Source organism: Hyla sarda, chromosome 8, assembly GCF_029499605.1.
Source record: "Hyla sarda isolate aHylSar1 chromosome 8, aHylSar1.hap1, whole genome shotgun sequence".
NCBI classification, from domain to species: Eukaryota; Metazoa; Chordata; class Amphibia; order Anura; family Hylidae; genus Hyla; species Hyla sarda.
This window is the reverse complement of record NC_079196.1, coordinates 88,418,322-88,434,606: the sequence shown is the minus strand read 5'-3', so window position 1 is coordinate 88,434,606 and position 16,285 is coordinate 88,418,322. Positions and strand designations below refer to the sequence as shown.

General features: G+C 42.8%; 1 protein-coding gene across 1 annotated transcript in view; it reads left to right on the top strand.

Annotated features, from left to right (window-relative positions):
* LOC130284175 (uncharacterized) overlaps positions 1–16,285 on the top strand; it is a 251,230-nt gene that overhangs the window by 6,431 nt on the left and 228,514 nt on the right. The window contains exon 2 of the mRNA XM_056534272.1: positions 4,501–4,615. The gene's annotated coding sequence lies outside the window, so the exon portion shown is untranslated. The remainder of the gene's footprint in view (positions 1–4,500; positions 4,616–16,285) is intronic.

The window sequence follows — 16,285 nt, the reverse complement described above, 5'->3', positions numbered from 1 at the left end:
TGGATCTGACCGGAGCGCTGCAGCGGAGAGAGTGTAGCGAGCGCTCCGGGGAGGAGCGGGGACCCGGAGCGCTCGGCGTAACAACATCACTGTGTATATCATCCCTGTACTGTGACATCACTGTGTATATTATCCCTGTACTGTGACATCACTGTGTATATTATCCCTGTACTGTGACATCACTGTGTGTATTATCCCTGTACTGTGACATCACTGTGTATATCATCCCTGTACTGTGACATCACTGTGTATATTATCCCTGTACTGTGACATCACTGTATTATCCCTGTACTGTGACATCACTGTGTATATTATCCCTGTACTGTGACATCACTGTATTATCCCTGTACTGTGACATCACTGTGTGTATTATCCCTGTACTGTGACATCACTGTATTATCCCTGTACTGTGACATCACTGTGTATATTATCCCTGTACCGCGACATCACTGAGTATATTATCCCTGTACTGTGACATCACTGTATTATCGCTGTACTGTGACATCACTGTGTGTATTATCCCTGTAAAATAGTAACATAGTGACATAGTTCATAAGGTTGAAAAAAGACCAGAGTCCATCAAGTTCAACCTATATCCCTAATGAGTCCCTACTGAGTTGATCCAGAGGAAGAAAAAAACCCTCATACTAGAGGTAAAATTTCCGTCCCGACTCCAAATATGGCATCAGAATAAATCCCTGGATCAACGTTCTGTCCCTAATTCTATTATCCATAACCAGCAATGTTATTATTCTCCAAAAATGCATCCAGACCCCTTTTGAACTCCTTTAGAGAGTTCACCATGACCACTTCCTCAGGCAGAGAATTCCACAGTCTCACTGCTCTTACAGTAAAGAACCCCCGTCTGTGCTGGTGTAGAAACCTTCTTTCCTCAAGACGTAGAGGATGCCCCCTTGTTATAGATCCAGTCCTGGGAATAAATAGATCATGGGAGAGATCTCTGTACAGCCCCCTGATATATTTATACATAGTTATTAGGTCTCCTCTAAGCCTTTTTAACTTTATAACCTCAATTCTGATAATCTTTCTGGGTACTGTAGTCCTCCCATTCCCCGTATTACTCTGGTTGCCCGTCTTTGAACCCACTCCAGCTCCACTATATCTTTCTTGTACACTGGTGCCCAGTACTGTACACAGTATTCTATGTGTGGTCTGACTAGTGATTTGTACAGCAGTAGAATTATTTCCTTGTCATGGGCATCTATTCTCCTATTGATGCACCCCATGATTTTATTTGCCTTGGCAGCAGTTGCCTGACACTGGTTACTACAGCTAAATTTACTATTAACTAAGACTCCCAAGTCCTTTTCCATGTCAGTCGTCCCAAGTGTTCTCCCATTTAATACATAATCCCAGCCCGGATTTTTCTTCCCATGTGCATTACCTTACATTTATTTAACCTCATTTAACCTCATCTGCCACTTCCCAGCCCAAACCTCCAACCTATCTAGATCCATTTGTAACAGTGCACTGTGCTCTATAGTGTTTACCGCTTTACAGAGTTTAGTATCATCTGCAAAGATTGATACTTTACTATTCAACCCCTCTACAAGGTCATTAATAAATATATTAAATAGAACAGGACCCAAGACGGACCCTGGTACTGTGACATCACTGTGTGTGTATTATCCCTGTACTGTGACATCACTGTATTATCCCTGTACTGTGACATCACTGTGTGTATTATCCATGTACTGTGACATTACTTTGTGTATTATCCTGTATTGTGGCACTACTGTGTGTATTAACCCTGTACTGTGACATCACTGTGTGTATAATCCATGTACTGTTACATTACTGTGTGTATTATCCCTGTACTGTGACATCACTGTATTATCCCTGTACTGTGACATTACTTTGTGTATTATCCTGTACTGTGACATTACTGTGTGTATTAACCCTGTACTGTGACATCACTGTGTGTATTATCCATGTACTGTTACATCACTGTGTGTATTATCCCTGTACTGTGACATCACTGTATTATCCCTGTACTGTGACATCACTAGGTGTATTATCCATGTACTGTGACATTACTTTGTGTATTATCCTGTACTGTGACATTACTGTGTGTATCAACCCTGTACTGTGACTATGTTTATTAACCGGTTGCCATCTAAAGACGAGCTGGCTCGTCCTCAGATGGCAACCGTTGTGTGCCGGCCACGGCAATCGCTGCATGTCAGCTATTAATGCTGACCCCAGCTACTGGAATCAGCTGGGGGCCGGCCAGTATGATGCAGACTCGAGACGGGAGCCCACTTCATACCGGCTGGCCCCCAGCTAATTCCTGTAGCTGGGAGCTGCCGTTAATAGCCGACATGCAGCGATTGCTATGGCTGGCTATTACCCCTTTAGATCGCCACTGTCAAAGTTGACAGCAGCGTCTAAGGAGACATTTAAACGCTCCCTTGTAGTCCAGTGGGGTGGTGGTTTGCCTCCCCCCCCCCGCAGCGCTATCACGCGGGGGGGGGGGGGGGGGGGCGATCCACTGCTGAGGTAGCCGGAGGGCTTACCTCTCCTTCTGTGGCGGCTGCTGCACTGAGAATGATAAAGCCTGGTAGGGCCAGGCTTTATCAATCTAGCGCAGAGCACGCGGATCAATGTGGTTCTATGAAATGACATTAATCTGTATGAGGAATCTAATGATTCCTCCTAAAAGTGACTAAAAGGGTCTAAAAGTGTAAAAAAATAATAATTTAATAATAAGTTTAAAAAAACCACCCATTAAACCGTTCCTTATTAAAATCCCCCCTTTCCCAAATTCCATATAAAAAATATGTAACCATAAGAAAAATAAACATATGTTGTATCGCCGTGTGTGTAAATGTCTGAACTATAAAAATATATAGTTATTTAAACTGCACAGTCAATGGCGTACGTGCAAATTTTTTTCCAAAATAGTGTATTTTTGGTCACTTTTCATATCATGAAAAAATGAATAAAAAGCGACCAAAAAGTCTGATCAATACAAAAATGGTACAGCTAAAAACTTCAGATCAGGGTGCAAAAATGAGCCCCATACTGCCCCGTACACGTAAAAATAAAAAATACGAGAGGAAAGAAGTACAGGCAACTCACCACGTGGATGTATTTATACTTCGTGCTTTATTGCTGGGACATGCAGGCAAAGCGGCTGCCGCACCGCACCGGGATGCCGAGCGCTAGTGCTTTATACGATGACAGCTGTTTCCTTCCGTTCAGGAACTTCAACAGATCATTTGAAAATGATCTGTTGAAGTTCCTGAACGGAAGGAAACAGCTGTCATCGTATAACGCACTAGCGCTCGGCATCCCGGTGCGGCGCGGCAGCCGCTTTGCCTGCATGTCCCAGCAATAAAGCACGAAGTTTAAAGACATCTACGTGGTGAGTTGCCTGTACTTCTTTCCTCTCGGATTTGTGAATACCTGCATTTCTTAGTACATGAGCACCACCAGATGCAAAGTACACACTGCTAGTTGAACTTGTTACATGGACAGCTTGAGGGAGACACACCAAGGGATAGCAGTGCCAACACGCTGTACCTCTATTGAAGCATGGTAAAAATAAAAAAGTTATAGGGGTCAGTAAATGACAAATTTTAACGTTAATTTTTGTGGATGTAGTTATGATTTTTTTCCAGAATTAAGACAAAATCAAACCTATATAAGTAGGGTATCATTTTTATCATATTTAACTACAGAATAAAGAGAAGGTGTCATTTTTACCGAAAAATTTACTGTGTAGAAACAGAAGCCCCCCAAAATTACAAAATGTGTTTTTTTCTTCAATTTTGTCGTACAATTTTTTTTCTTGGGTTTCATCGTAGATTTTTGGGTGAAAAATTGAAAGGGTTACGATTTTTAAAAGGTAAGGAGGAAAAAACGAAAGTGCAAAAATGGAAAAACCCTGCGTCCTTAAGGGATTAATTCTGTATTGTGACATCACTGTGCATATTAACACTGTATTGCGAAGTTGCTTTGTATATTAACATTGTACAGTACAGGGATAATACACAGTGATTGCAGCATCTGAAGGGTTAATGCTGGACATTGGCAATTGTGTCAATCACTAGAGTCCCAGCAGGGTATGAGTGTGCTTTATACACTTGGAAAGGGCTCAGGACGTACATGTATGCCCTGTGTTGTCCAAGGTTTAACCCCTAAGGACAGCAGTGTTTTTTATTATTGTACTTTCATTTTTTCCTCCTCGCCTTCTAATAGTCATAGCGATTTAAATTTTCCACCTACAGACCCATATGAGAGCTTGTTTTTTTGCAACACCAATTGTATTTAGTAATGGCATCACTCCTTTTACCACAAAATCTACAGTGAATCAAGAAAAAAAATGTAATGGGGAAAAAAAACATTTTGCAGTTTTTTTCATTTCTATGCAGTGCACTTTTCAGTAAAAATTACAAATGATCTACATTTTTTAGGTCCATAAAATTAAAACAATATCCAATTTATATAGGTTTTGTTTTATTTTACTACTTATAGTAATATGCAATGAAGGCTGGGGAGTCCACTCTCACTGAACATCCAGGTAGCTGACGTGTGCCCGGGACCGTCCGGTACTGCCCTCAGCCAAACATCCAATCAACAAAACAAAAAGGTACAGCACGTTAGGTAGAGGATAAAATAATCTTTCCTTTATTCACAAATCTTTACACGATTCACATACACAAAAAGGTCTGATAGTAATAGTAATTATAACTTTTTGTACGAAAATGAATGTGCCTCAAATTGTCCTCTTCTGACTTTTTTATTTTTCTGTATATGAGGATGTATTTTTTGTGCCATGATCTTTAGTTTTTATCTGTACCATTTTTGTTGTGATGGGACTTTTTAACGGTCAAACCGTGAAGCTTTTAGTGATGGGACTTTTTAATGATATATGAAGTGACCAAAAAATGCAATACTGGATTTTAGTATTTTTTAACCATATGCCATTGACTGTGTGGTTTAATTAACATTATATTTTAATAGTTAGGACATTTACGCATGTGGCAACACCACAAATGTTTATGTTTATTTTTGTTTACAAGTGGATAACTCCTTTTCATTTAAAAATGTTTCAGTCCCCATAGCTTTCGTGCAGTCTTTAGACTGCATTCACTGTTCAATGCTATGCCATGGAGCATTGGGTCGCCAATTGGAGGCCGGGAGCCAGGTAAGGTACCTTCCGCCATCCTGTCAGCTGATCGATCAGGATGCTGTTATTTTGTCTCAGTGGCCCGATCTGCCCACTAAGCTAGCTGGGATATGGCGCCTTTGATTGCGGCATCTAAAGGGTTAATGCCGGACACTGTCCTGATTGTCTGGCATTAGCCGTGGGTCCTGGTTGCTAATAGCTGATTGCTGAGCAAGCTTTATACAGTGGGAGTTGGCACTGAATGTAAATGTATGTCATTGTTGTCAAGAGGTTAAAGGGGTATTCTCATTTTAGCAGATTGGTGGTGGTCCAATCAGATGGCCTTAAGACAGTAAATGGAGCAGTTGACATGCATGCACGACTTGTTCTCTTCATCTGAAGCTAAAAAAAATTCTGCGTTCTAGGGATTGGTGGGGTCCCAGCTGACAGACCCTCAATGATTGGTTAAGGCTCCTGGACAAGGGTGCATTCACACCACATTTAGCTAATATTGTCACCGAATCCAACACGGAGATGTGAAAACAGGCTGCTACCGTATCCAGACTGGCCCTGGCCCATATCAGTTAGTGACTCCGGTCAGCTCATTTTTGCACCGTATCAGGTTTTGTTACAGAACTGAAAACCACAGCATACCAAGGTTTTCAGTCTGGCTACAAAACCAGATATGGTGCAAAAATGAGCTGACTCCAGTCAGCTCATTCAAATACATTAAATGCAGGCCAGTTTTGACATTTCCTCACCGGTGTGAATGCACCCTAAGACCAACAGCCCAGATTGTGACTTAATGGTAGGTGACATGGCAGAAGACTTATTAGTAGTTTGTAACATGGAAACACAGAGCTCTGCACAGCAGCTGTAGACAGAAAATGGTAGGCTATTCGTAATGAAATATTGGTTGTATATTTCCTTTATTTTCGTGCTGTATAAAGGCAAAAAAATTAAACTCTATAGGGACAGGGTTACCATTTTGATGTCCTGAGGTGCCAAATTTTTGAATGATTAATAACATCCTTTTCTCCCAGTCTTAAATTCCATGGAAGGGGTTAATATTATCAAGATTTCCATTTATTCAGCTCTTCCTGTAAATTGAAAAGGTGATATTATAACTAGGTACAGATGGGAAAAATGCTCCCTCAGTATATTAATGTGGACTAAAGGCAATTGCCTAATCACTTCTGTCAGAATCTATTCATAGGAGCCGTTAGTAATCTATTAGGAGCCAACGGGGCTCGGCAGACCTTCACAATGGAAAGTAATTACTTTGACTTCACAAGGAACAGATTCTTTGTGGCACTTAGTATTTACATCTACTTTACAATGCTGTTCGAGACACACCGCATGTTTAGATGTTTGCATGGTCTATTTTTGTATGTAGTATGTATATAATGTAAGTTTCTATAAATACAAACTGACCTCCATTGCATGTCCAAATAATTTTTTTTTTTTTAAAGATGTATCTCTCTGTCTGCTAGATGCTCTATGAGTAGAATAGTTGATCAGCGATATTGCTGCGTTTACAGTCAACAATATCAAATATTACTCATCATTTGCTTAGTTGAGCGTTCACATGGCAGTAGTGATTTACACCCTGTGCCTGTCATTGGCTATGAGAAAGTCTATTGAATTGCAGAATGCTCTGTAGACACCAATTGATGTGAATGAGTCATAAAAATAAATGATTATTCTCTTAGGATGTGTTCATTCTCTTAGAATGGGAGAATTACCAAACCCTTATTTCTCTGCTGTCATTGTTTGTCTCCCATCACTCATTTCCCTTGGCTGGCCACCATGTGTCACATCATACTTCTTCTGCTCTCCTCATGTCACAAAATTTTAAAGATATTGTTTTTTATGTGAAAAATGATGATGTGGGCTCCGATTAAGATGCTGAAATGCCACAAAAACAATAACACCTTCTTTAAAGGAGTAGTCCGGCGTGCACTTTTTTCATTTTATCCCGTCCGGGCTGCAAAATAAAAGAAGACACACTTTCTCTTACCTGCCAACGAGCCCCCGGAGCTCCGTTACACTCCAGTACAGGTGTTCGGTCCCTGGGATGTATTCTTCTTACTTCCTGTTAGCCCGACACGTCACACGGAGCTTCAGCCTATCACCAGCCGAGGCGGGACATCGCTGCGGCCAGTGATAGGCTGAAGCTCCGTGTGACGTGTCGGGCTAACAGGAAGTAAGAAGAATACAGCCCTGGACCGAACACCTGTACCGGAGTGTAACGGAGCTCCGGGGGCTCGTTGACAGGTAAGAGAAAGTGTGTTTTCTTTTATTTTGCAGCCCGGACGGGATAAAATGAAAAAAGTGCGCGCCGGACTACTCCTTTAAAGGGTAAATCCATTTTTGCAACTTTATTATCCAATGCATTTAAAATAAAAGAAAAAAATATATCTACTTTGCAAATAGTATTAAATGACCCAACTGAGTTCTCCATTGTTGTAAATTCTGATCTTGTACTTAAGTTTTACTCCTTTCTATCTGCCTCCTACTTTTTGCAAACTGGCAAGAAATGGGTGTAGATGGAAGACTGAAACCCATGACTGCAGGATCAGAATAGATAGGGTTTGTTTAGTCTGTATATATGGTCACATATATTTGCATAAACGCTATATACAGTTAAAACTCCTAAAAAGATCACCCCCCCCCCATCTAGACTGATTTATTTTGTGAGCAGTTTTCCTTCCCTTGCAGTCTTTGTAAACTTTTTTAAGTGTATTTTTCAGTGGGAGAACATTTGAAAAGCCCACATATGATGCTCAAAATTGACAGGTTGCAGTTCTGCTCTGCACAACATCTCCAGACCAAAGCAAGCAGGAGGAGGTGGAGGTTTACATGAGCCATCAGGGGAAGGATGCTGCCAGCATTACATTGCATCATTGGAGCAAAGAGAGCAGAAGCAGTGAGGGTCACAGATAATAGGAGGAAGGCTGTAAGGAAGGATACAACCTAGGTCTACCCCTGTCAAATCATTTCTGTGGTCTTCATGGCTGCCATGTCATTAGACTTATTAGCCACAGGCAGCAACAGAGGCTGATAGGAAGCCTGTCAGCATTGTACAAATGTAAAACAACCAAAGAAAAAAACAGCTGTGCCTGGAAGGCTTAATAGTCTGTGCCCTGAAAGCAAAATAAATTTGCTTGGTATTTTATTAATCCTTTAATGCCCTATTACAGTATGGTGGTGTAAATGGAGTTTAAAGCCGTCTAATGAACTTTGCCCGGACGTCTTATAATTGAAGTTGACCCCGACTCTCAATATCTGTGATTGCAGCATTTAGAAAAAGGGGCTTGTCCATCACATGACTGCAGGTTGCCATTGGGTTGACATGGATGGAAGCTAAGGGTCTAATGGAGGACTCTTTGCCTTCCACTATTACTTTTCTATTACATTGCTGCATCTGGAAATGCCCCATCTATTAAAATGTCCTGCATGATGAATACTGTAAAAGAGAACAAATACCTAATGCCAGAATTATTGTTTCTTGGTCTTCTGCCAAAAACCATAGATAAAAAAAACAACACTATCCACATGAAGCTAAAACAACAATTTGTTCAAATATTTAAAACCCTATTACATCAAAAGCAATAAATACATACAAATATGATATAAATAGAAAATTCTCCAATGACGAACACCTATATATACCAATGCTTTTCCCCGTGCATCTTATAAAATACAGCGGTTCATCAGGGGATCATAAATGAAATATATACAGGAATGGGGGAAGTCCCCCGAAAAAGTAACAGTAAATATATGGAGCTAAAGGCAATCCAGACAGGGAAACTTGATGGGATATACAGGTGTTCATCATTGGAGAATTATCTATTTATATCATATTTATATGTATTTATTGCTTTTGATGTAATAGGGTTTTTAAGATTTGAATAAACTGTTGTTTTAGCTTCATGTGGATGAAACAAGCCTTCACACAGGTCCATGGGTGGATAAAAAAAAAGCTAAAATGGGGTCAGAATATGGCAAAGCAAAGTAACTTTTTTGTTTAAAAGGTTATTTTATTTTTTACGTAGTGAAACATAGTCAAAATCATATAACTTTGGCATCACTGTAATCTTAGTGTTAACGTCTTGGTATATGAGAGCCCCAAAAAGGCACAAATGCATTTTTCTTATACTTTCCATCCCATTAATAACTTTCTTACGCTTTTCAAAACAATACATAATAAAATTAAGGGGTGCCGTTAAAAAATATTTATCCCTAAAAAATAAGACCTTACTTGGCTATATTGATAGAAGATAAAAGTTATGGTTATTTAAAGGCAAAAAAGATAAAACTGAAAGTGAATAAAACTGGCTGTATCCTTAAAAATGGGTACTCCGGTGGAAAACATATTATTTAAAATCAACTGGTGCCAGAAAGTTAAACAGATTTGTTAACTACTTCTATTTAAAAATCTTAATCCTTCCAGTACTTATCATCTGCTGTATGATACAGAGGAAGTTCATTTCTTTTTTAATTTATTTTCTGTCTGTCCATGGTTGCTCCCTGCTGACACCTCTGTCCATGTCAGGAACTGTCCAGAGCAGGAACAATTCCCCATAGCAAACCTCTCCGGGCTCAGAGAGCACCGCGGACATACAGAAAATAAATTCAAAAAGAAAAGAACTTCCTCCGTATTAAACAGCAGCTGATAATTACAGGAAGGATTAAGATTTTTAACCTCTTAAGGACTCAGGGCGTACCTGTACGCCCTGAGCCCAGTACCGGTGTTTAAAACGGGGTCATGCCATGGCCCCGCATCACACCAGGTCGATCCCGGCTGCTAGTCATAGCCGGGACCATGGGCTAATAGCGAGCGACACCGATCGTTGTGTCCCTTCAGACTCGGTGATCAAAGTTGACCACCGCGTCTGAAAGTGAAAGTAAATGCTTCCCAGCAGCTCCGTCGGGCTGATCGGGACATCACGATAAAATCGTGATGTTCCGATCAGCTAGGAGGCGAGCAGAGACCCCCTTACCTTGCTCCGTCGCGTCCGATCGGCATTTGATTGCTTCAAGCCTGAGCTACAGGCTTGAGCAATCGAACCCCTCTCTCGCTGATCCATGCAAAGCTATGGCTTTGCAGGGATCAGGGTAAAAAATCAGTGTGTGCAGTGTTATAGGTCCCTATGGGAGCTATAGCACTGCAAAAAAAAAGTTAACAAAGGTCATTTAACCCGTTCCCTAATAAAAGTTTGAATCACCCCCCTTTTCCCATAAAAAAACAAGCAGTGTAAATAAAAATAAAAAATAAACATATGTGGTATCGCCGCGTGCTTAAATGTCCGAAATATAAAAATATATCGTTAAGTAAACCGCACGGACAATGGCGTACGTGCAAAAAAAATCTATAGTCCAACATAGTGTATTTTTGGTCACTTTTTAAATCATAGAAAAACTAATAAAAAGAGATCAAAAAGTCCGATCAATGCAAAAAATGGTACTGATAAAAACTTCAGAACACGGTGCAAAAAAATGAGCCCTCATACCGGCCCATATGTGGAAAAATAAAAAAGTTATAGGGGTCAGAAGATGACAATTTTAAACCTATACATTTTCCTGCATGTAGTTATGATTTTTTTCAGAAGTACGACAAAATCAAACCTATATAAGTAGGGTATCATTTTAACCATATGGACCTAGAGAATAAAGGTAAGGTATCATTGTTACCAAAAAATGCACTGCGTAGAAACGGAAGCCCCCAATATTTACAAAATGAAAATTTTCCCTCAATTTTGTCGCACAATGATTTTTTTTTCCATTTCGTCGTGGATTGTTTGGTAAAATGACTAATGTCACTGCAAAGTAGAATGGTGGTGCAAAAAATAAGCCATCATATGGAATTTTATGTGCAAAATTGAAAGCGTTATGATTTTTAGAAGGTGATGAGGAAAAAATGAAAATGCAAAAACAGAATCCTTAAGGGGTTAAATATTATTATTTTTTTTTAATAGAAGTCATTTACAAATCTGTTTAACTTTCCGGCACTAGTTGATTTACCCCTTGAAGGGGTAAAAAAAAAAACTATACACATTCACTTTGGTCTCCCCTGATGGCTTTATTTAAATGGTTGCAGCACTGAGGTGCTTGTATACCCACATCCCTACTGCTACATTTCATTGACCTGTGCAATATGTGGTGTCAAGAATGCAAAGGGCCAGTGATTGGCGACAGCAGTGATTTAGGTATATGGACACATCATTGTTACAGCCTGTTTTACTGAATCCACAGGATAACCAGAAGAAAAGGACAGAACACAAATGATGATACTTTATTGTAGAATTCTTACAATTAATACATCATTGAATGAGAAGGTTCAACATCCAACGTCTAAATTTACACCTAGGTAAGAGTCTTAACTACATACAGCTAATACTTCAGCTAGAGTCCTAAAAGTACAATCCATTTTAAGACTCTAGCGGAAGTCTTAGCTGTATGTAGTTAAGACATACAGCTAACAGCTGACATTTTTTGAATATTGTACCCCTAGAGGACTTCTATAACAATCATTCATTTCCTCATTCATTTCAAAGCACTGAACTGATTTATTTTTGATCTGATAGTATAGGCTACAGGAACAGATCTTTCATGGCTTCCTGCAACAATGATGTGGCATACTACTGTTAAAATGTTGCTATCAATTTTGACATCTGCATCTAAACAAATTATCTGACAGCAGAGATCACTCTGTGCCAGCTATTAGCAGCACCCCGCTTTTAGCAGCTGGGTGTCACTGGGTAGGAAATCAACTTGAGTTCTGAGCTGGGTCCATACACCCTTAACATCCTGAGCCCATTCCTACAACCTTAGGGGTCACTAAGGGGCCAAAACACACAATACAATTGGTCTGGAAAACAAAATGGAATTACTCAACTCTTTCAATGTTATATACTTTGTACTAAATATCTTACACAAACTATCTTGCATGATCACCAAGGAGGAGAAAGACAACATTGTATAAAAGCAATAATCAACTTGTCACGATGCCGGCTGGCAGGTAGTGGATCCTCTGTGCCAGAGAGGGATTGGCGTGGACCGTGCTAGTGGATCGGTTCTAAGTCACTACTGGTTTTCACCAGAGCCCGCCGCAAAGCGGGATGGTCTTGCTGCGGCGGTAGTGACCAGGTCGTATCCACTAGCAACGGCTCAACCTCTCTGACTGCTGAAGATAGGCGCGGTACAAGGGAGTAGACAGAAGCAAGGTCGGCCGTAGCAGAAGGTCGGGGCAGGCAGCAAGGATCGTAGTCGGGGGCAACGGCAGGAGGTCTGGAACACAGGCTAGGAACACACAAGGAAACGCTTTCACTGGCACAATGGCAACAAGATCCGGCGAGGGAGTGAAGGGGAAGTGAGGTATAAATAGGGAGTGCACAGGTGAACACACTAATTGGAACCACTGCGCCAATCAGCGGAGCAGTGGCCCTTTAAATCGCAGAGACCCGGCGCGCGCGCGCCCTAGGGAGCGGGGCCGCGCGCGCCGGGACAGGACAGACGGAGAGCGAGTCAGGTACGGGAGCCGGGATGCGCATCGCGAGCGGGCGCTACCCGCATCGCGAATCGCATCCCGGCTGGAGACGGTATCGCAGCGCACCGGGTCAGTGGAGCTGCCCGGAGCGCTGCGGTAGCGAGAGAGAAGCGAGCGCTCCGGGGAGGAGCGGGGACCCGGAGCGCTCGGCGTAACAGTACCCCCCCCTTGGGTCTCCCCCTCTTCTTAGAGCCTGAGAACCTGAGGAGCAGACTTTTGTCTAGGATGTTGTCCTCAGGTTCCCAGGATCTCTCTTCAGGTCCACAGCCCTCCCAATCCACCAAAAAGAACCTTTTTCCTCTGACCGTCTTGGAGGCCAGTATCTCTTTCACTGAGAAGACGTCAGAAGAACCGGAGACAGGAGTGGGAGAAACTAATTTGGGAGAGAAACGGTTGATGATGAGTGGTTTAAGAAGAGAGACATGAAAGGCATTAGGAATACGGAGAGAAGGAGGAAGAAGAAGTTTGTAAGAGACGGGATTAATTTGGCACAAGACTTTGAAAGGACCAAGATAGCGTGGACCCAGTTTGTAACTGGGGACACGAAAGCGGACATATTTAGCGGAGAGCCATACCTTGTCTCCGGGAGCAAAAATGGGGGGAGCTCTTCTTTTCTTATCGGCAAACTTTTTCATGCGAGATGAAGCCTGTAAAAGAGAATCTTGGGTCTCTTTCCATATGGTGGAAAGATCACGAGTCACTTCATCTACAGCGGGCAAACCAGAGGGCAAGGGAGTAGGGAGGGGGGGAAGAGGGTGACGGCCGTACACCACGAAAAATGGGGATTTGGAGGAAGATTCAGAGACTCTAAAGTTATACGAGAATTCGGCCCATGGTAGAAGATCTGCCCAATCATCCTGGCGGGAGGAAACAAAATGTCGTAAATAATCACCCAAGACCTGGTTAATTCTTTCTACTTGTCCATTGGATTGAGGATGATATGCAGAAGAAAAGTTTAATTTAATCTTGAGTTGTTTACAGAGCGCCCTCCAGAATTTTGACACGAATTGGACGCCTCTATCCGAGACTATCTGTGTGGGCAACCCGTGAAGACGAAAAATGTGTACAAAAAATTGTTTAGCCAACTGAGGCGCTGAAGGAAGACCAGGAAGAGGGATGAAATGTGCCATCTTGGAGAATCGATCAACGACCACCCAAACAACAGTGTTGCCACGGGATGGGGGTAGGTCTGTAATAAAATCCATACCAATCAGAGACCAAGGCTGTTCAGGGACAGGCAGAGGATGAAGAAAACCAGCGGGCTTCTGGCGAGGAGTCTTATCCCGGGCACAGACAGTGCAGGCTCGCACAAAGTCCACGACATCCGTCTCCAGAGTCGGCCACCAATAGAAGCGAGAGATGAGTTGCACAGATTTCTTGATGCCTGCATGACCTGCGAGATGGGAGGAGTGACCCCATTTGAGGATTCCGAGGCGTTGGCGTGGAGAGACGAAGGTCTTTCCTGGAGGAGTTTGCCTGATGGAGGCTGGAGAAGTGGAAATCAGGCAGTCAGGAGGAATGATGTGTTGCGGAGAGAGTTCAACTTCCGAGGCATCCGAGGAACGAGAGAGAGCATCGGCCCTAATGTTCTTATCAGCAGGCCGAAAGTGAATTTCAAAATTAAATCGGGCAAAGAACAGAGACCACCTGGCCTGGCGAGGATTCAGCCGTTGGGCAGACTGGAGATAGGAGAGGTTCTTGTGATCGGTGTAAATAATAACTGGAAATCTTGATCCCTCCAGCAGATGCCTCCATTCCTCAAGTGCTAATTTAATGGCTAGAAGCTCTCGATCCCCGATGGAGTAGTTCCTCTCCGCCGGAGAGAAGGTCCTAGAAAAAAACCCACAAGTAACAGCATGCCCGGAAGAATTTTTTTGTAGAAGGACCGCTCCAGCTCCTACAGAGGAGGCATCAACCTCCAATAGGAAGGGTTTAGATGGGTCAGGTCTGGAGAGCACGGGAGCCGAAGAAAAGGCAGACTTGAGCCGTTTAAAGGCGTCTTCCGCTTGAGGAGGCCAAGACTTGGGATTGGCATTTTTTTTGGTTAAAGCCACGATAGGGGCCACAACGGTAGAAAAATGTGGAATAAATTGCCTGTAATAATTGGCGAACCCCAAAAAACGTTGGATAGCACGGAGTCCGGAGGGGCATGGCCAATCTAAGACGGCAGAGAGTTTGTCTGGATCCATTTGTAGTCCCTGGCCAGAGACCAAGTATCCTAGGAAAGGAAGAGATTGGCATTCAAACAGACATTTCTCTATCTTGGCATAAAGTTGATTGTCACGAAGTCTCTGAAGAACCATACGGACATGCTGGCGGTTTTCTTCTAGATTGGCAGAAAAAATCAGGATATCGTCCAGATATACAACAACACAGGAGTATAAGAGATCACGAAAAATTTCATTAACAAAGTCTTGGAAGACGGCAGGGGCGTTGCACAGGCCAAAGGGCATGACCAGATACTCAAAGTGTCCATCTCTAGTGTTAAATGCCGTTTTCCATTCATCCCCCTCTCTGATGCGGATGAGATTATAAGCACCTCTTAAGTCCAGTTTGGTAAAGATGTGGGCACCTTGGAGGCGATCAAAGAGTTCAGAGATGAGGGGTAGGGGGTAGCGGTTCTTTACCGTGATTTTATTAAGACCGCGGTAGTCAATGCAAGGACGTAGAGAGCCATCTTTTTTGGACACAAAGAAAAATCCGGCTCCGGCAGGAGAGGAGGATTTACGGATAAAGCCTTTTTTAAAATTTTCCTGGATGTACTCCGACATAGCAAGAGTCTCTGGGGCGGACAGAGGATAGATTCTGCCCCGGGGTGGAGTAGTGCCCAGGAGGAGGTCAATAGGACAATCATAAGGCCTGTGAGGAGGTAAAGTCTCAGCTTGTTTTTTGCAAAAAACATCCGCAAAGTCCATATAGGCCTTAGGGAGACCGGTTACAGGGGGAACCACAGAGTCACGGCAAGGGGTACTGGGAACCGGTTTTAGGCAGTCCTTGAAACAAGAGGGCCCCCAACTCTTGATCTCCCCAGTGGACCAATCCAGGGTTGGGGAATGGAGTTGAAGCCAGGGTAGTCCAAGGAGGATTTCGGAAGTGCAATTGGGGAGGACCAAAAATTCAATCTTCTCGTGATGAGGTCCGATGCACATTAGAAGGGGCTCCGTGCGGAAACGTATGGTACAGTCCAATCTTTCATTGTTTACACAATTGATGTAGAGGGGTCTGGCGAGACTGGTCACTGGGATGTTGAACCTGTTGACGAGAGAGGCCAAAATAAAATTTCCTGCAGATCCGGAATCCAAGAAGGCCATAGTAGAGAAGGAGAAGGCAGAGGCAGATATCCGCACAGGCACAGTAAGACGTGGAGAAGCAGAGTAGACATCAAGGACTGTCTCACCCTTGTGCGGAGTCAGCGTACGTCTTTCCAGGCGGGGAGGACGGATAGGACAATCCTTCAGGAAGTGTTCGGTACTGGCACAGTACAGGCAGAGATTCTCCATGCGGCGTCGTGTCCTCTCTTGAGGTGTCAGGCGAGACCGGTCGACCTGCATAGCCTCCACGGCGGGAGGCACAGGAACGGATTGCAGGGGACCAGAGGA